A 21,984-nucleotide genomic window follows, 5' to 3' on the forward strand; every position below is an offset into this window, starting at 1 on the left:
GGTGTTTACAGTGTCACTGTTACATTTACTTTATTTTTCATAGTTCCTTTTGAATTTCTTTTATTGAAATGCAAGATTTGGAATGTTTCAGTAGTGTTTGCCCACGGTTTACCAAGTCACAGTTACATTTTCTTGATTTTTCAAAGATCAATTAGAATTTCCTTAATTTAAATGATAGATTTGTAATGTTTTTTTTTTTTGTTGTTTAAAGTTTCACAGATAAATTTACATTATTTTTCATAGTTAATTTTTAATTTCTTTCGCTGAAATGCAATAGTTGGAATATTTTAGTAGTGTTTTGTTGTGGTTTACCTTGTCATAGCTAAATTTCCTAAATTTTTCAATTTTCATTTTTGATTTCTTTATTTTGAATTAAATATTTTGAATATTTAATTAGTGTTTAGTTATGGTTTAACTTGTCACAGATAAATTTTCTTGATTTTTCAAAGTTCATTTTGAATTTCTTTCATTGAAATGCACGATTTTGATTTTTTCAGTATTTGATTGGCGGGTTTTAAATTGTATCATTAACTGTTACTGGTTTTTTCTATTTTAATTTTTATTTATTTATTTTAAACGAACGTGTTAGTTTATTTAGTTAGTGGTTTCTGGTGGGTTACAGTGTCGCAGTTACATGTTTTTGATTTTTCAAAGTTCATTTTGAATTTTTTTCGTTGTAATGCAAGAGTTGGAATATTTTAGTAGTGTTTGGTTGTGGCTTAACGTGTAAGAGTTACAGTTTCCTGATTTTTCAATGTTCATTTTGAATTTCTTTCGTTGAAATGCAAGAGTTGTAATATTTCACTAGTGTTTGGTAGTGGTTTACCCTGTCACAGTTACATTTTCTTGATTTTTCAAAGTTCATTTTGAATTTTTTTCGTTGAAATGCAAGAGTTGGAATATTTCAGTAGTATTTGGTTGTGGTTTACCTTATCACAATTAAATTTTCTTGATTTTTCAAAGTTCATTTTGAATTTCTTTCGGTGAAATGCAATAGTTGGAATATTTCAGTAGTGTTTGGTTGTGGTTTACCGTGTCACAGTTACATTTTCTTGATTTTTCAATGTTTATTTCGAATTTCCTTCGTTGAAATGCAAGAGTTGGAATATTTCAGTAGTGTTTGGTTGTGGTTTACCTTGTCAGAGTTACATTTTCTGGATTTTTCAAAGTTCAGTTTGAATTTCTTTCGTTGAAATGCAAGAGTTGTAATATGTTAGTAGTGTTTGGTTGTGGTTTAACGTGTCACAGTAACATATTCAAGTTTATTAAAATATCAAATCGAAATTATTTATTATATATGAAAGTGATGGAATATTTAAGTAGTGTTTGGTTGTGGTTTACCTTGTCACAGTTACATATTCATGATTTTTTAAAGTTTATTTTGAATTTCTTTCATTGAAATGCAGGAGCTCGAATATTTCAGTAGTGTTTGGTTGTGGTATACCTTGTCACATTTACATCTTCTTGAGTCTTCAAAGTTAATTTTGAATTTCTTTCATTTAAATGCAAGAGTTGGAATATTTCAGTAGTGTTTGGTTATGGTTTACTGTGTCACAGTTACATTTTCTTGATTTTTCAAAGTTCATTTTGAATTTCTTTCGTTGAAATGCAAGAGTTGGAATATTTCCGTAGTGTGCTGTTGTAGTTCACCCTGTCACAGTTACATTCCCTTAATTTTTCACAGTTCATTTTGAATTTCTTTCGTTGAAATGCAAGAGTTGGAATATTTCAGTAGTGTTTGGTTGTGGTTTACCTTGTCAGAGTTATATTTTCTTAATTTTTCAAAGTTCATTTTGGATTTCTATCGTTGAAATGCAAGAGTTGGAATATTTCAGTAGTGTTTCGTGGTGATTTACCTTGTCACAGTTACATTTTCTTGATTTTTCACAGTTCATTTTGAATTTCTTTCATTGAAATGCAAGAGTTGGACTATTTCAGTAGTGTTTGGTTATGGTTTACCTTGTCACAGTTACATTCTCTTGATTTTTCAAAGTTCATTTTGAATTTCTTTCGTTGAAATGCAAGATTTGGAATATTTCAGTTGTGTTTCGTTGTGGTCTACCTTGTCACAGTTACATTTTCTTGATTTTTCATAGTTCTTTTTGAATTTCTTTCGTTGAAATGCAAGAGTTGGAATATTTCAGTAGTGTTTGGTTGTGGTTTACCTTGTCAAAGTTACATTTTCTTGATTTTTCAAAGTTCATTTTGAATTTCTTTCGTTGAAATGCAAGAGTTGGAATATTTCAGTAGTGTTTGGTTGTGGTTTACCGTGTCACAGTTACATTTTCTTGAATTTCAAAGTTCATTTCGAATTTCTTTCGTTGAAATGCAAGAGTTGGAATATTTCACTAGTGTTTTGTTGTTGTTTACCTTTTCACAGTTACTTTTTCCTTATTTGTCAAAGTTCATTTTGAATTTCTTACTTTGAAATGCAAGAGTTGGAATATTTCAGTAGTGTTTGGTTGTGGTTTACCATGTCACAGTTACATTTTCTTGATTTTTCAAAGTTTATTTTGAATTTTTTCGTTGAAATGCAAGAGTTGGAATATTTAAGTAGTGGTTGGTTGTGGTTTACCTTTTCAGAGTTAAATTATATTGATTTTTAAAAGTTCATTTTGAATTTCTTTCGTTGAAATGCAAGAGTTGGAATATTACAATAGTGTTTGGTTGTGGTTCACCTTGTCACAGTTACATTTTCTTGATTTTTCAAAGTTCATTTTGAACTTCTTTCGTTGAAATGCAAGAGTTGGAATATTTCAGTAGTGTTTGGTAGTGGTTAACCTTGTCAAAGTTACATTTTCTTAATTTTTCAAAGTTCATTTTGAATTTCTTACATTGAAATGCAAGAGTTGGAATATTTCAGTAGTGTTTCGTTGTGGTTTACCTTGTCACAGTTACATTTTCTTGATTTTTCAAAGTTCATTTTGAATTTATTTAGTTGAAATGCAAGAGTTGGAATATTTCAGTAGTGTTTGGTAGTGGTTTACCTTGTCACAGTTACATTTTCTTGATTTTTCAAAGTTCATTTTGAATTTCTTTCGTTGAAATGCAAGAGTTGGAATATTTCAGTAGTGTTTGATTGTGGTTTACCTTGTCACAGTTACATTTTCTTGATTTTTCAAAGTTCATTTCGATTTTCTTTCATTGAAATGCAAGAGTTGGAATATTTCAGAAGTGTTTAATTGTGGTTTACCTTGTCACAGTTACATTTTCTTGATTTTTCAAAGTTCTTTTTGAATTGCTTTCGTTGAAATGCAAGAGGTGGAATATTTCAGTAGTGTTTGGCTGTGGTTTACCTTGTCACAGTTACAGTTTCATGATTTTTCAAAGTTCATTTTGAATTGCTTTAATTGAGATCCAAGAGTTGGAATACTTCAGTAGCGTTTGGTTGTGGTTTACCTTGTCAGAGTTACATTTTCTTGATTTTTCAAAGTTCATTTTGGATTTCTTTCGTTGAAATGCAAGAGTTGGAATATTTCAGAAGTGTTTGGTTGTGGTTTACCTTGTCACAGTTACATTTTTCTTGATTTTTCAAAGTTCATTTGAATTTCTTTCTTTGAAATGCAAGAGTTGGAATATTTCAGTAGTGTTTGGTTGTGGTTTACCTTGTCATAGTTACATTTTCTTGATTTTTCAAAGTTCATTTTGAATTTCTTTTGTTGAAATGCAAGAGTTGGAATATTTCAGTAGTGTTTCGTTGTGGTTTACCTTGTCACAGTTACATTTTCTTGATTTTTCAAAGTTCATTTTGAATTTCTTTCGTTGAAATGCAAGAGTTGGAATATTTCAGTAGTGTTTGGTTGTGGTTTACCTTGTCACAGTTACATTTTCTTGATTTTTCAAAGTTCATTTTGAATTTTTCTTTCGTTGAAATGCAAGAGTTGGAATATTTCAGTAGTGTTTGTTTGTGGTTTACCTTGTCACAGTTACATTTTCTTGATTTTTCAAAGTTCATTTTGAATTTCTTTCGTTGAAATGCAAGAGTTGGAATATTTCGGTAGTGTTTGCTTGTGGTTTACCTTGTCACAGTTACATTTTCTTGATTTTTCAAAGTTCATCAGAATTTCTTTCGTTGAAATGAAAGAGTTGGAATATTTCAGTAGTGTTTGGCTGTGGTTTACCTTGTCACAGTTACATTTTCTTGATTTTTCAAAGTTCATTTTGAATTTCTTTCATTGAAATGCAAGAGTTGGACTATTTCAGAAGCGTTTGGTTGTGGTTTACCTTCTCACAGTTAAATTTTCTTGATTTTTCAAAGTTCATTTTGAATTTCTTTCATTGAAATGCAAGAGTTGGAATATTTCAGTAGTGTTTAGTTGTGGTTTGCATTGTCACAGTTACATTTTCTTTATTTTTCAAAGTTCATTTTGAATTTACTTCGTTTAAATGCAAGAGTTGGAATATTTCAGTAGTGTGGTGTTGTTTTTTACCATGTCACACTTACATTTTCCTTATTTTTCAATGTTCCTTTTGAACTTATTTCGTTGAAATGCAAGAGTTGGAATATTTCAGTAGTGTTTGGTTGTGGTTTACCTTGTCACAGTTAAATTTTCTTAATTTTTCAAAGTTAATTTTGAATTTCTTTCATTGAAATGCAAGAGTTGGAATATTTCAGTAGTGTTTTGTCGTGGTTTACCTTGTCACAGTTACATTTTCTTGATTTTTCAAAGTTCATTTTGAATTTCTTTCATTGAAATGCAAGAGTTGGAATATTTCAGTAGTGTTTGGTTGTGGTTTACCTTGTCACAGTTACATTCTCTTGATTTTTCAAAGTTCATTTTGAATTTCTTTCGTTGAAATGCAAGAGTTGGAATATTTCAGTAGTGTTCGGTTGTGGTTTACCTTGTCACAGTTACATTTTCTTGATTTTTCAAAGTTCATTTTGAATTTCTTTCGTTGAAATGCAAGAGTTGGAATATTTCAGTAGTGTTTGGTTGTGGTTTACCTTGTCACAGTTACATTTTCTTGATTTTTCAAAGTTTATTTTGAATTTTTTTCATTGAAATGCAAGAGTTGGAATATTTCAGTAGTGTTTTATTGTGGTTTACCTTGTCACAGTTACATTTTGTTTATTTTTCAATTTTCATTTTGATTTTCTTTCATTGAAATTCACGAGTTGGAATATTTAATTAGTGTTTGGTTGTGGTTTACCTTGTCACACTTAAAATTAATTTATTTTTCAAATATAATATTGAATTTGTTTCGTTGAAATGCAAGATTTGGAATATTTCAGTAGTGTTTGGTTGTGGTTTAACTTGTCAGAGTTACATTTTCTTGATTTTTCAAAGTTCATTTTGAATTTCTTTCGTTGAAATGCAAGAGTTGGATTATTTGAGTAGTTTTTGGTTGTGGTTTACCTTGTCACATTTACATTTTATTTAATTTTAAAAGTTCATTTCGAATTTATTTCGTTGAAAATCAAGAGTTAGAATATTTCAGTAGTGTTTGCTTGTGGTTCACCTTTGTCACAGTTACAATTTCTTTATTTTTCAGAGTTCATTTTGAATTTCTTTTGTTGAAATTCAAGAGTTGTGATATTTCAGTAGTGTTTGGTTGTGGTTTACCTTGTCAAAGTTAGATTTTATAGTTTTTTAAAAGTTCATCTGAATTTTACTACTTGAAAAGCGAGAGTTGGAAAATTTCAGTCTCGTTTGGTCATGGTTTACATTGTCACAGTTATATTTTTTTGATTTTTTAAAATTCATTTTGAATTTCTATCGTTGCAATGCTAGAGTTGGGATATTTCAGTAGTGTTACGTTGTTGTTTACTTTGACAGAGTTACATTCTCTTTATTTTTCAAAGTTCATTATAGATTTCTTTAGTTGAAATATGTTTTGTCGTGCTTTACCATGACACAGTTAAATTTCCTGATTTTTGTTAGGTTAGGTTAGGCTAGATCAAGTTAGATTAAGGTTAAGTTAGGTTAGGTTAGGTTAGCCTACGTACGCGCATGCACGTAGGCTAACCTAACCTAACCTAACTTAACCTTAATCTAACTTGATCTAGCCTAACCTAACCTAACAAAAATCAGGAAATTTAACTGTGTCAAGGTAAAGCACGACAAAACAGCTTTCAACTAAAGAAATCCATAATGAACTTTGAAAAATAAAGAGAATGTAACTCTGACAAAGTAAACAACAATGAAACACTACTGAAATATTTCTACTCTTGCATTTCAACGATAGAAATTCAAAATGAAATTTGAAAAATCAAGAAAATGTAACTGTGACAAGGTAAACCACAAACAAACACTACTGAAATTTTACAAATCTTGCATTTCAAGTAAAGAAATTCAGATGAACTTCGAAAAAACAAGATAATGTAACTGTGAAAAGGTAAACCACAAGCAAACACTACTGAAATATTCCAACTCTTGCATTTCAACAAAAGAAATTCAAAATGAACTTTGAAAAGTCATGAAAGTGTAACTGTGACAAGGTAAACCACAACCAAACACTACTGAAATATTCCAACTCTTGCTTTTCAACGAAAGAAATTCAAAATGAACTTTGAAAAATCAAGCGAATGTAACAGTGACAAGGTAAACCTCAACCTAACACAAAAGAAAAAATCAAAGTAATTCATTTAACATAAAGAAATTCAAAATGAACTTTGAAAAATAAAGAAAATGTAACTGTGACAAGGTAAACTACAACCAAACACTACTGAAATATTCCAACTCTTGCATTTCAACGAAAGAAATTCAAAATTATCTTTAAAAAATCATGAAAATGTAAGTGTGACAAGTTAAACCACAACCAAACACTTATGAAATATTCCAACTCTTGCATTTAAACGAAAGAAATTCAAAATGAACTTTGAAAAATCAAGAAAATGTAACTGTGACAAGGTAAACCACATCCAAACACTACTGAAATATTCTAACTCTTGCATTTCAATGAAAGAAATTCAAAATGAACTTTGAAAAATCATGAAAATGTAACTGTGACAAGGTAAACCACAACGAAACACTACTGAAATATTCCAACTCTTGCATTTCAACAAAAGAAATTCAAAATTAACTTTGAAAAATTAAGATAATGTAACTGTGACAAGTTAAAACACAACCAAACACTACTGAAATAGTCCAACTCTTGCATTTCAACGAAATAAATTCAAATAAACTTTGGAAAATTAATGGAATGTCACTTTGAAAAGGTAAACTAAAACATCACACTATTGAAATAATCCAACTCTTGCTTTTAAACGAAAGAAATTCAAAATGAACTTTTGAAAAATCAAGAAAATGTAACTGTGACAAGGTAAACCACAACCAAACACTACTGAAATATTCCAACTCTTGCATTTCAATGAAAGAAATTCAAAATGAACTTTGAAAAATCAAGAGAATGTAACTGTGACAAGGTAAAGCACGACAAAACACTATTGAAATATTCCAACTCTTGCATTTCAATGAAAGAAATTCAAAATGAACTTTGAAAAATCAAGAAAATGTAACTGTGACATGTTAAACCACAGCCAAACACTACTGAAATATTTCAACTCTTGCATTTCAACGAAAGAAATTCAAAATGAACTTTGAAAAATCAAGAAAATGTAACTGTGACAAGGTAAACCACAACCAAACACTACTGAAATATTCCAACTCTTGCATTTCAACGAAAGAAATTCAAAATGAACTTTGAAAAATCAAGAAAATGTAACTGTGACAAGGTAAACCACAACCAAACCCTACTGAAATATTCCAACTCTTGCATTTCAACGAAATAAATTCAAATGAACTTTGAAAAATCAAGAGAATGTAACTTTGACATTTTAAACCACACCGAAACATTTCTTAAATAGCCACACTCATTCATTTCAAGGAAAGAAATTCAAAATGAAGATTAAGAAATTGATAAAATGCATTCATTATAATGTAAACTACTACCATAAACAACTGAAATATTCCAACTCGTGCATTTCAACGAAGTAAGTTCAAAATAAACTTTGAAAATTTCTAAAAATGTAACTGTGACAAGGTGAACCACAGACAAACACGGATGAAATAATCCAACTCTTGCATTTCAACGAAAAAAATTAAAATTGTACTTTGTAAAATACAGAGAATGTAACTATGACACGGTAAACCACAACCAAACACTACTGAAATATTCCAACTCTTGCATTTCAACGAATGAAACTCAAAATGAACTTTGAAAAATCAAGAAAATGTAACTGTGACAAGGTAAACCACAACCGAACACTACTGAAATATTCCAACTCTTGCATTTCAACGAAAAAAATTCAAAATGAACTTTGAAAAATCCTGAGAATGTAACTGTGACAAGGTAAACCACGACCAAACACTACTGAAATATTCCAACTCTTGCATTTCAACGAAAAAAATTCAAAATGAACTTTGAAAAATCACGAAAATGTAACTGTGACAAGGTAAACCACAACTAAACACTAACTGAAATAGTCCAACTTTTGCATTTCAACGAAAGAAATTCGAAATGAACTTTGAAAAATCAAGAAAATGTAACTGTGACAAGATAAACCACAACCAAACACTACTGAAATAGTTCAACTATTGCATTTAAATAAAAGAAATTCAAAATGAACTTTAAAAAATCAAGAAAATGTAACTGTGACAAGGTAAACCACAACCAAACACTACTGAAATATTCCAACTCTTGCATTTCAACGAAAGAAATTCAAAATGAACTTTGAAAAATCAAGAAAATGTAACTGTGACAAGGTAAACCACAACCAAACACAACTGAAATATTCCAACTCTTGCATTTCAACTAAAAAAATTCAAATTAACTATGAAAAATTGAGAAAATTTATCCATTACAAGGTTAACCACACCCAAAAAATTCTTAAATATTCCAACTCTTTCATTTAAACGAAAGAAGTTCAAAATGAACTTTGAAAAATCAAGAAAATGTAACTGTGACAAGGTGAAACACAACCAAACACTACTGAAATAATCCAACTCTTGCATTTCAACGAAAGAAATTCAAAATAAACTTTGAAAAATCAAGATAATGTAACTCTGACAAGGTAAACCACAAACAAACACTACTGAAATATTCCAACTCTTGCATTGCAACGAAAAAAATTCAAAATAAACTTTGAAAAATCAAGAAAATGTAACTGTGACAAGGTAAACCACAACCAAACACTACTGAAATATTCCAACTCTTGCATTTCAATGAAAGAAATTCAAAATGAACTTTGAAAAATCAGGAAAATGTAACTGTGACAAGGTAAACCACAACCAAACACTACTGAAATATTCCAACTCTTGCATTTCAACGAAATAAATTCTAAATGAACTTTGAAAAATCAAGAAAATGTAACTGTGACACGGTAAACCACAACCAAACACTACTGAAATATTCCAACTCTTGCATTTCAACGAAAGAAATTCAAAATGAACTTTGAAAAATCAAGAAAATGTAACTGTGACAAGGTAAACCACAACCAAACACTACTGAAATATTCCAACTCTTGCATTTCAACGAAAGAAATTCAAATTAACTTTGAAAAATCAAGAAAATGTAACTGTGACAAGGTAGATCACAACGAAACACAACTGAAATATTCCAACTCTTGCATTTCAACGAAAGAAATTCAAAATGAACTTTGAAAAATCAAGAGAATGTAACTGTGATAAGGCAAACCACAACCAAACACTACTGAAATATTCAAACTCTTGCATTTCAATGAAAGAAATTCAAAATGAACTTTGAAAAATCAAGAAAATGTAACTGTGACAAGGTAAACCACAACGAAACACTACTGAAATATTCCAACTCTTGCATTTAAACGAAAGAAATCCAAAATGAACTTTGAAAAATTAAGAAAATGTAAGTGGGACAAGGTAAACCACATTGAAACACTACTGAAATGTTCCAGCTCTATCATTTCAAAGAAATAAATTCAAAATGAAATTTTAACTATTAAGAGACTGTAACTATGACATGGTAAACTAAAACAGAACACTCAGGAAATATACACACTCTTTCATTTCAACGACAGAAATTCCAAATAAACTTTGAAAAATCAATAAAATGTAACTGCGAAACGGTAAACCATAGCCATACACTACTGAAATATTCCAACTCTTGCATTTCAATGAAAGAAATTCAAAATGAACTTTGAAAAATCAAGAAGATGTAAATGTGACAAGGTAAACCACAACCAAACACTACTGAAATATTCCAACTCTTGCATTTCAATGAAGGAAATTCAAAATGAATTTTGAAAAATCAGGAAAATGTAACTGTGACAAGGTAAACCACAACCAAACACTACTGAAATATTCAAACTATTGCATTTCAACGAAATAAATTCGAAATGAACTTTTAAAAATCAAGAATATGTAACTTTGACAAGGTAAACCACAACCAAACACTACTGAAATATTCCAACTCTTGCATTTCAACGAAGGAAATTCAAAATGAACTTTGAAAAATCCACAAAAAGTAGCTGTGACAAGGTAAACCACAACCAAACACTACTGAAATATTCCAACTCTTGCATTTCAACGAAAGAAATTCAAAATGAACTTTGAAAAATCAAGAAAATGTAACTGTGACAAGGTAAACCACAACCAAACACTACTGAAATATTCCAACTCTTGCATTTCAACGAAAGAAATTCAAAATGAACTTTGAAAAATCAAGAAAATGTAACTGTGACAAGGTAAACCACAACCAAACACTACTGAAATATTCCAACTCTTGCATTTCAACGAAAGAAATTCAAAATGAACTTTGAAAAATCAAGAAAATGTAACTGTGACAAGGTAAACCACAACCAAACACTACTGAAATATTCCAACTCTTGCATTTCAACGAAAGAAATTCAAAATGAACTTTGAAAAATCAAGAAAATGTAACTGTGACAAGGTAAACCACAACCAAACACTACTGAAATATTCCAACTCTTGCATTTCAATGAAAAAAATTCAAAATGAACTTTGAAAAATCAGGAAAATGTAACTGTGACAAGGTAAACCAAAACCAAACACTACTGAAATATTCCAACTCTTGCATTTCAATGAAAGAAATTCACAATGAACTTTGAAAAATCAAGAAACTGTAACTGTGACAAGGTAAACCACACCCAACCACTCCTGAAATATTCCAACTCTTGCATTTCAACGAAAGAAATTCAAAATGAACTTTGAAAAATCAAGAAAATGTAACTGTGACAAGGTAAACCACAACCAAACACTACTGAAATATTCCAACTCTTGCATTTCAACGAAAGAAATTCAAAATGAACTTTGAAAAATCAAGAAAATGTAACTGTGACAAGGTAAACCACAACCAAACACTACTGAAATATTCCAACTCTTGCATTTCAATGAAAGAAATTCAAAATGAACTTTGAAAAATCAAGAAAATGTAACTGTGACAAGGTAAACCACAACCAAACACTACTGAAATATTCCAACTCTTGCATTTCAATGAAAGAAATTCAAAATGAACTTTGAAAAATCAAGAAAATGTAACTGTGACAAGGTAAACCACAACCAAACACTACTGAAATATTCCAACTCTTGCATTTCAACGAAAGAAATTCAAAATGAACTTTGAAAAATCAAGAAAATGTAACTGTGACAAGGTAAACCACAACCAAACACTACTGAAATATTCCAACTCTTGCATTTCAACGAAAGAAATTCAAAATGAACTTTGAAAAATCAAGAAAATGTAACTGTGACAAGGTAAACCACAACCAAACACTACTGAAATATTCCAACTCTTGCATTTCAACGAAAGAAATTCAAAATGAACTTTGAAAAATCAAGAAAATGTAACTGTGACAAGGTAAACCACAACCAAACACTACTGAAATATTCCAACTCTTGCATTTCAACGAAAGAAATTCAAAATGAACTTTGAAAAATCAAGAAAATGTAACTGTGACAAGGTAAACCACAACCAAACACTACTGAAATATTCCAACTCTTGCATTTCAACGAAAGAAATTCAAAATGAACTTTGAAAAATCAAGAAAATGTAACTGTGACAAGGTAAACCACAACCAAACACTACTGAAATATTCCAACTCTTGCATTTCAACGAAAGAAATTCAAAATGAACTTTGAAAAATCAAGAAAATGTAACTGTGACAAGGTAAACCACAACCAAACACTACTGAAATATTCCAACTCTTGCATTTCAACGAAAGAAATTCAAAATGAACTTTGAAAAATCAAGAAAATGTAACTGTGACAAGGTAAACCACAACCAAACACTACTGAAATATTCCAACTCTTGCATTTCAACGAAAGAAATTCAAAATGAACTTTGAAAAATCAAGAAAATGTAACTGTGACAAGGTAAACCACAACCAAACACTACTGAAATATTCCAACTCTTGCATTTCAACGAAAGAAATTCAAAATGAACTTTGAAAAATCAAGAAAATGTAACTGTGACAAGGTGAACCATGACCAAACACTACTGAAATATTCCAAATCATGCATTTCCGCGAATGAAAATCGCATTATACTGTGTCCTTAAAACACCATGTCCAATTGACCAGGAACTCACCAACCCCCACCTCCTGACCTCTTCAAAACCTGGCATTTCAACGAAAGAAATTCAAAATAAACTTTGAAAAATCAAGAAAATGTAACTGTGACAAGGTAAACCACAACCAAACACTACTGAAATATTCCAACTCTTGCATTTCAACGAAAGAAATTCAAAATGAACTTTGAAAAATCAAGAAAATGTAACTGTGACAAGGTAAACCACAACCAAACACTACTGAAATATTCCAACTCTTGCATTTCAACGAAAGAAATTCAAAATGAACTTTGAAAAATCAAGAAAATGTAACTGTGACAAGGTAAACCACAACCAAACACTACTGAAATATTCCAACTCTTGCATTTCAACGAAAGAAATTCAAAATGAACTTTGAAAAATCAAGAAAATGTAACTGTGACAAGGTAAACCACAACCAAACACTACTGAAATATTCCAACTCTTGCATTTCAACGAAAGAAATTCAAAATGAACTTTGAAAAATCAAGAAAATGTAACTGTGACAAGGTAAACCACAACCAAACACTACTGAAATATTCCAACTCTTGCATTTCAATGAAAGAAATTCAAAATGAACTTTGAAAAATCAAGAAAATGTAACTGTGACAAGGTAAACCACAACCAAACACTACTGAAATATTCCAACTCTTGCATTTCAACGAAAGAAATTCAAAATGAACTTTGAAAAATCAAGAAAATGTAACTGTGACAAGGTAAACCACAACCAAACACTACTGAAATATTCCAACTCTTGCATTTCAACGAAAGAAATTCAAAATGAACTTTGAAAAATCAAGAAAATGTAACTGTGACAAGGTAAACCACAACCAAACACTACTGAAATATTCCAACTCTTGCATTTCAACGAAAGAAATTCAAAATGAACTTTGAAAAATCAAGAAAATGTAACTGTGACAAGGTAAACCACAACCAAACACTACTGAAATATTCCAACTCTTGCATTTCAATGAAAGAAATTCAAAATGAACTTTGAAAAATCAAGAAAATGTAACTGTGACAAGGTAAACCACAACCAAACACTACTGAAATATTCCAACTCTTGCATTTCAACGAAAGAAATTCAAAATGAACTTTGAAAAATCAAGAAAATGTAACTGTGACAAGGTAAACCACAACCAAACACAACTTAAATATTCCAACTATTACATTTCAATGAAGGAAATTCAAAATGAACTTTGAAATATCAAGAAAATGTAACTCTGACAAGGTAAACCACTACCAAACACTTATTAAATATTACAACTTTTTTTTTACAATTAAAGAAATTCAAAATGAACATTGGAAAATCAGTAAAATGTAACTGTTACACGTTCATCAATAATGAAACACTACTATAATATTCCAACTCTGGCATTTCAACGAAAGAAATTCAATATTAACTTTGAAAAATCAAGAAAATGTAACTGTGACAAGGTAAACCACAACCAAACACTACTGAAATATTCCAACTCTTGCATTTCAACGAAAGAAATTCAAAATGAACTTTGAAAAATCAATAACATGTAACTTTAACACGGTAAACCCCATCGAAACACTTCTAAAATATTCCAACTCGAACATTTCAAAGAAAGAAATTAAAAATGAACTTTGAAATATGAAGAGACTTTAACTGTGAAATGGTAAGCGAAAACAGAACACTACGGAAATATTCAAACTCTTGCATTTCAACGAAAGAAATTCAAAATAAACTTTGAAAAATCAAGAAAATGTAACTGTGACAAGGTAAACAATAACCAAACACTACTGAAATATTCCAACTCTTGCATTTCAATGAAAGAAATTCAAAATGAACTTTGAAAAATCAAGAAAATGTAACTGTGACAAGGTAAACCACAACCAAACACTACTGAAATATTCCAACTCTTGCATTTCAATGAAAGAAATTCAAAATGAACTTTGAAAAATCAAGAAAATGTAACTGTGACAAGGTAAACCACAATCAAACACTACTGAAATATTCCAACTCTTGCATTTCAACGAAAGAATTTCGAAATTAACTTTGAAAAATCAAGAATATGTAACTGTGACACGGTAAACCACACCCAAACACTACTGAAATAGTCCAACTCTTGCATTTCAACGAAGTAAATTCAAAATGAACTTAGAAAAATCCAGAAAATGTAACTCTGACAAGGTAAACCACAACCAAACACTACTGAAATATTCCAACTCTTGCATTTCAACGAAAGAAATACGAAATGAACTTTGAAAAATCCAGAAAATGTAACTGTGACAAGGTAAACCACAACCACACACTACTGAAATATTCCAACTCTTGCATTTCAACGAAAGAAATTCAAAATGAACTTTGAAAAATCAAGAAAATGTAACTGTGACAAGGTAAACCACAACCAAACACTACTGAAATATTTCAACTCTTGCATTTCAACGATAGAAATTCAAAATGAACATTGAAAAATCAAGAAAATGTAACCATGACAAGGGAAACCACAACCAAACACAAGTGAAATATTCCAACTCTTGGATTTCAACGAAAGAAATTCAAAATGAACTTTGAAAAATCAAGAAAATGTAATTGTGACAAGGTGAACCACGACCAAACACTACTGAAATATTCCAAATCTTGCATTTCAGCGAAAGAAGTTCAAAATGAACTTTGAAAAATCATGAGAATGTAGCTCTGACAAGGTAAACCACAATCAAAAACTCCTAAAATATTCCAACTATTGCATTTCAAAGAAATAAATTCGACATGAACATTGAAAAATCAAAGAAATGTAACTGTGACAAGGTATACCACAACCAAACACTACTGAAATATTCCAACTCTTGCATTTCAACGAAATAAATTCAAAATGAACTTTGAAAAATCAGGAAAATGTACATGTGAAAAGGTAACCCACAACAAAGCACTACTGAAATATTCCAACTCTTGCATTTCAACGAAAGAAATTCGAAATGAACTTTGAAAAATCAAGAAAATGTAACTGTGACAAGGTAAACCACAACCAAACACTACTGAAATATTCCAACTCTTGCATTTCAACGAAAGAAATTCAAAATGAACTTTGAAAAATCAAGAAAATGTAACTGTGACAAGGTAAACCACAACCAAACACTACTGAAATATTCCAACTCTTGCATTTCAACGAAAGAAATTCAAAATGAACTTTGAAAAATCAAGAAAATGTAACTGTGACAAGGTAAACCACAACGAACACACAACTGAAATATTCCAACTCTTGCATTTCAACGAAAGAAATTCAAAATGAACTTTGAAAAATCAAGAGAATGTAACTGTGACAAGGTAAACCACAACCAAACACTACTGAAATATTCCAACTCTTGCATTTCAATGAAAGAAATTCAAAATGAACTTTGAAAAATCAAGAAAATGTAACTGTGACAAGGTAAACCACAACCGAAACACTACTGAAATATTCCAACTCTTGCATTTCAACGAAAGAAATTCAAAATGAACTTTGAAAAATTAAGAAAATGTAACTGTGACAAGGTAAACCACAACCAAACACTACTGAAATATTCCAACTCTTGCATTTCAACGAAAGAAATTCAAAATGAACTTTGAAAAATTAAGGGACTGTAAATGTGACAGGGTAAACTACAACCAGCACACTACTGAAATATTCCAACTCTTGCATTTCAACGAAAGAAATTCAAAATGAACTTTGAAAAATCAAGAAAATGTAACTGTGACACGGTAAACCATAACCAAACACTACTGAAATATTCCAACTCTAGCATTTAAATTAAAGAAATTCAAAATGAACTTTGAAAAATCAAGAATATGTAACTGTGACAAGGTAAACCACAACCAAACACTACTGAAATATTCCAGCTCTTGCATTTCAATGAAAGAAATTCAAAATGAACTTTGAAAAATCAGGAAAATGTAACTGTGACAAGGTAAATCACAACCAAACACTACTGAAATATTCCAACTCTTGCATTTCAACGAAAGAAATTCTAAATTAACTTTGAAAAATCAAGAAAATGTAACTGTGACACTGTAAACCACAACCAAACACAACTGAAATATTCCAACTCTTTCATTTCAACGAAGGAAATTCAAAATGAACTTTGAAAAATCCAGAAAATGTAACTGTGACAAGGTAAACCACAAACAAACACAACTGAAATAATACAACTCTTGCATTTCAACGAAGGAAATTCAAAATGAACTTTGAAAAATCAAGAAAATGTAACTGTGACAAGGTAAACCACAACCAAACACTACTCAAATATTCCAACTCTTGCATTTCAACGAAAAAAATAGAAAATAAACTTTGAAAAATCAAGAAAATTTAACTGTGACAAGGTAAACCACTACCAAACACTAGTGAAATATTCCAACTCTTGCATTTCAACGAAAGAAATTCAAAATGAACTTTGAAAAATCAAGAAAATGTAACTGTGACAAGGTAAACCACAACCAAACACTACTAAAATATAACAACTCTTTCTATTAAAATAAATATATTAAAAATTAAATTTGAAAAAATAATGAAAAGGTAAGTGTGACAAGGTAAACCACAACCAAACACTACTGAAATATTCCAACTCTTGCATTTCAACGACAGAAGTTCAAAATGATCTTTGAAAAATCACGAAAATGTAACTGTGAGAAGGTAAACCACAACCAAACACTACTGAAATATTCCAACTCTTGCATTTCAACGAAAGAAATTCAAAATGAACTTTGAAAAATCAAGAAAATGTAACTGTGACAAGGTAAACCACAACAAAACACTTCTCAAATATTCCAACTCTTGCATTTCAAAGAAAGAAATTAAAAATGAACTTTGAAAAATCAAGAAAATGTAACTGTGACAAGGTAAACCACAACCAAACACTACTGAAATATTCCAACTCTTGCATTTCAACGAAAGAAATTCGAAATGAACTTTGAAAAATCAAGTTAATGTAACTGTGACACGTTAAACTACAACCACACACTACTGAAATATTCCAACTCTTGCATTTCAACGAAAGAAATTCAAAATGAACTTTGAAAAATCAAGAAAATGTAACTGTGACAAGGTAAACCACAACCAAACACTACTGAAATATTCCAACTCTTGCATTTCAACGAAAGAAATTCAAAATGAACTTTGAAAAATCAAGAAAATGTAACTGTGACAAGGTAAACCACAACCAAACACTACTGAAATATTCCAACTCTTGCATTTCAACGAAAGAAATTCAAAATGAACTTTGAAAAATCAAGAAAATGTAACTGTGACAAGGTAAACCACAACCAAACACTACTGAAATATTCCAACTCTTGCATTTCAACGAAAGAAATTCAAAATGAACTTTGAAAAATCAAGAAAATGTAACTGTGACAAGGTAAACCACAACCAAACACTACTGAAATATTCCAACTCTTGCATTTCAACGAAAGAAATTCAAAATGAACTTTGAAAAATCAAGAAAATGTAACTGTGACAAGGTAAACCACAACCAAACACTACTGAAATATTCCAACTCTTGCATTTCAATGAAAGAAATTCAAAATGAACTTTGAAAAATCAAGAAAATGTAACTGTGACAAGGTAAACCACAACCAAACACTACTGAAATATTCCAACTCTTGCATTTCAACGAAAGAAATTCAAAATGAACTTTGAAAAATCAAGAAAATGTAACTGTGACAAGGTAAACCACAACCAAACACTACTGAAATATTCCAACTCTTGCATTTCAACGAAAGAAATTCAAAATGAACTTTGAAAAATCAAGAAAATGTAACTGTGACAAGGTAAACCACAACCAACACACTACTGAAATATTCCAACTCTTGCATTTCAACGAAAGAAATTCAAAATGAACTTTGAAAAATCAAGAAAATGTAACTGTGACAAGGTAAACCACAACCAAACACTACTGAAATATTCCAACTCTTGCATTTCAACGAAAGAAATTCAAAATGAACTTTGAAAAATCAAGAAAATGTAAGTGTGACAAGGTAAACAACAACCAAACACTACTAAAATATTCCAACTCTTGCATTTCAATGAAAGAAATACAAAATGTACTTTGAAAAATCAGGAAAATGTAACTGTGACAAGGTAAACCACAACCAAACACTACTGAAATATTCCAACTCTTGCATTTCAACGAAAGAAATTCAAAATGAACTTTGAAAAATCAAGAAAATGTAACTGTGACAAGGTAAACCACAACCAAACACTACTGAAATATTCCAACTCTTGCATTTCAACGAAAGAAATTCAAAATGAACCTTAAAAAATCAAGAAAATGTAACTGTGACAAGGTAAACCGCAAACAAACACTACTGAAATATTCCAACTCTTGCATTTCAACGAAAGAAATTCAAAATGAACCTTAAAAAATCAAGAAAATGTAACTGTGACAAGGTAAACCACAAACAAACACTACTGATATATTCCAACTCTTGCATTTCAACGAAAGAAATTCAAAATGAACTTTGAAAAATCAAGAAAAATGTAACTGTGACAAGGTAAACCACAACCAAACACTACTGAAATATTCCAACTCTTGCATTTCAACGAAAGAAATTCAAAATGAACTTTGAAAAATCAAGAAAATGTAACTGTGACAAGGTAAACCACAACCAAACACTACTGAAATATTCCAACTCTTGCATTTCAACGAAAGAAATTCAAAATGAACTTTGAAAAATCAAGAAAATGTAACTGTGACAATGTAAACTACAACCAAACACTACTGAAATATTCCAACTCTTGCATTTCAACGAAAGAAATTCGAAATGAGCTTTGAAAAATCATGAAAATGTAGCTGTGACACGGTAAACCACAACCAAACACTACTGAAATATTCCAACTCTTGCATTTCAACGAAGGAAATTCAAAATGAACTTTGAAAAATCAAGAAAATGTAACTGTGACAAGGTAAACCATAACGAAACACTACTGAAATATTCCAACTCTTGCATTTCAACGAAAGAAATTCAAAATGAACTTTGAAAAATTAAGAAAATTCAACCATGACAAGGTAAACCACAACCAAACACTACTGAAATATTCCAACTCTTGCATTTCAACGAAAGAAGTTCAAAATGAACTTTGAAAAATCAAGAAAATGTAACTCTGACAAGATGAACCACAACCAAACACTACTAAAATAATCCAAGTCTTGCATTTCAACGAAAGAAATTCAAAATGAACTTTGAAAAATCAAGAAAATGTAACTGTGACACGGTAAACCACAACATAAAGCTACTTAAATATTCCAACTCTTTCATTTAAAAGTAAGAAATTCAAAATAAACTTTGAAAAATCAAAAAAATGTAACTGTGACAAGGTAAACCACAACCAAACACTACTGAAATAGTCCAACTCTTGCATTCCAACGAAAGAAATTCAAAATTAACTTTGAAAAATCATGAAAATATAACTATGACAAGGTAAACCACAACCGAACACGACTGAAATATTCCAACTCTTGCATTTCTATGACGGACAATCAATATGAAAATTTATACATCAGGACACTGATCCTGTGACACTGTAATCCACAACCACACACTACTGTATTATGCAAACTCTTTAATTTCAACGAAATAAATTCGAAATGAACTTTGAAAAATCAGGAGAATGTAACTGTGACAAGGTAAACCACAACCAAACACTACTGAAATATTCCAACTCTTGCATTTCATCGAAAGAAATTCAAAATGAACTTTTAAAAATCAATAAAATGTAACTGTGACAAGTTAAACCACAACGAAACACAACTGAAATATTCCAACTCTTGCATTTCAACGGAAGAAATTCAAAATGAACTTTGAAAAATCAAGAAGATGTAACTGTGACAAGGTAAACCACAACCAAACACTACTGAAATATTCCAACTCTTGCATTTCAATGAAAGAAATTCAAAATGAACTTTGAAAAATCAAGAAAATGTAACTGTGACAAGGTAAACCACAACGAAACACTACTGAAATTTTCCATCTCGTGCATTTCAACGAAAGAAATCCAAAATGAACTTTGAAAAATTAAGAAAATGTAACTGTGACAAGGTAAACCACAACCAAACACTACTGAAATATTCCAACTCTTGCATATCAACGAAATAAATTCAAAATGTACTTTTAAATATTATGAGAATTTAACTGTGCCATGGTAAGCTAAAACCGAACACTACTGAAATATTCCAACTATTGCATTTCAATGAAAAAAATTCAAAATAAACTTTGAAAAATCAAGAAAATGTAACTGTGACAAGGTAAACCATAACCAAACACTACTGAAATATTCCAACTCTTGCATTACAAATACGGAAATTAAAAAAGAACTATTAAAAATAAAGAATATGTAACTGAGACAAGGTAAACCACAACAACACACTACTGAAATATTCCAGCTCTTGAATTTCAATGAAAGAAGTTCACAATGCATTGAAAAATCAGGAAAATGTAACTGTGACAAGGTAAACCACAACCAAACACTACTGAAATATTCCAACTCTTGCATTTCAACGAAAGAAATTCTAAATGAACTTTGAAAAATCAAGAAAATGTAACTGTGACACGGTAAACCACAACCAAACACTACTGAAATATTCCAACTCTTGCCTTTCAACGAAGGAAATTCAAAATGAACTTTGAAAAATCCAGAAAATGTAACTGTGACACGGTAAACCACAACCAAACACTACTGAAATATTCCAACTCTTGCATTTCAACAAAGGAAATTCAAAATGAACTTTGAAAAATCAAGAAAATGTAACTGTGACAAGGTAAACCACAACCAAACACTACTGAAATATTCCAACTCTTGCATTTCAACAAAAAAAATTCAAAATGAACTTTGAAAAATCAAGAAAATGTAACTGTGACAAGGTAAACCACTACCAAACACTAGTGAAATATTCCAACTCTTGGATTTCAACGAAAGAAATTCAAAATGAACTTTGAAAAATCAAGAAAATGCAACTGTGACAAGGTAAACCACAACCAAACACTACTAAAATATTCCAACTCTTGCATTTCAACGAAAGAAATTCAAAATGAACTTTGAAAAATCAAGAAAATGTAAGTGTGACAAGGTAAACCACATCCAAACACTACTGAAATATTCCAACTCTTGCATTTCAACGAAATAAGTTAAAATGAACTTTGAAAAATAAAGAAAATGTAACTGGGACAAGGTAAACCACAACCAAACACTACTGAAATATTCCAACTCTTACATTTCAATGAAAGAAATTCAAAATGAACTTTGAAAAAGCAAGAAAATGTAAATTTGACTAGGAGAATCATATCCAAACACAACAGAAATAGTCCAACTCTTACTGTTCAAGTTAAGAAATTCAAAATGAACTTAGAAAAATTAAGAAAATGTAACTGTGACAAGGTAAACCACAACCAAACACTACTGAAATATTCCAACTCTTGCATTTCAACGAAAGAAATTCAAAATGAACTTTGAAAAATCAAGAAAATGTAAC

The sequence above is a fragment of the Artemia sp. Qi Xiang Cuo genome, chromosome 1, assembly GCF_049724085.1.
Source record: "Artemia sp. Qi Xiang Cuo chromosome 1, ASM4972408v1, whole genome shotgun sequence".
In the NCBI taxonomy this organism is placed as follows: domain Eukaryota; kingdom Metazoa; phylum Arthropoda; class Branchiopoda; order Anostraca; family Artemiidae; genus Artemia; species Artemia sp. Qi Xiang Cuo.